Genomic DNA, 867 nt, shown 5'->3' with positions numbered 1-867 from the left:
AAAAATGTTTTTTCATTTTATTTTATTGGGGAACGGTGTGTTTTTCCAGGACCCAACAGCTCCAAGTCAAGTAGTTGTTTCAATCTAGTTGTGGAGGGCGCAATTCAGTGGCCCATGTAGGATGAAACCTGCAACCTTGGTGTTATGAGCACTGAGCTCTAACCAACTGAGCTAACCGGCTGCCCCCATTGGAGGTTTTTACGCAGGGGACTACGTGTTTATGTTCACTCACGATGCTCTGGGGAGGCCCAGAGAGGAACTGGAGGCCAACATGGGAAATACATAGAAGGAGAGGAAGACAGGAAATGAGAACACACCACCCTGTGTCAACTGGGAGGTAGTACAGTAGAGATTAAGAGCATGGGCTCTGAATCAATCTGCCCAGCTTGGTGTCCCGGCTTTGCCACTTACTCTGTGTCCTTGAGCAAATTACCTAAGCTCTCTCAGTTTCCTCATCTCTAAAATGGGATAGTATCTGTCTACCTTCTGGGTTGTATGAGGATTAAGTGACTAATACTTCTAAAGTACTTAAAAGAGTATCTGGCACACAGTAACTTCTCATTAAACATTGTGGCCCAAGGCCACACAGCTACTACATAAAAACAGAAAATACTTAACTGCTCTGATTACAGCTGGGGGTAGGATGGGTTGGGCCCTGAGCCTCATACACTTCTCCACCCCTACAACCACCTTATCCTAGGTCCTACCCATGCAGTCCTAAATTCCTGGGACTTCAGTGATGCCCTCAGCCAAATAACGTTGGCCTTAGAGTGGCCTGTTAGGAGCCTGTCTCCTGGGCACCATGTGAAAAAATGGGGTGACTTCAGCCAGCCAGTTTAAGAGTTCTGGCACACAGGGCCACTCTTG

This window comes from Hipposideros armiger, unplaced genomic scaffold, assembly GCF_001890085.2.
Source record: "Hipposideros armiger isolate ML-2016 unplaced genomic scaffold, ASM189008v1 scaffold_591, whole genome shotgun sequence".
In the NCBI taxonomy this organism is placed as follows: Eukaryota; Metazoa; Chordata; class Mammalia; order Chiroptera; family Hipposideridae; genus Hipposideros; species Hipposideros armiger.
Note: the sequence above shows the minus strand (reverse complement) of the source record.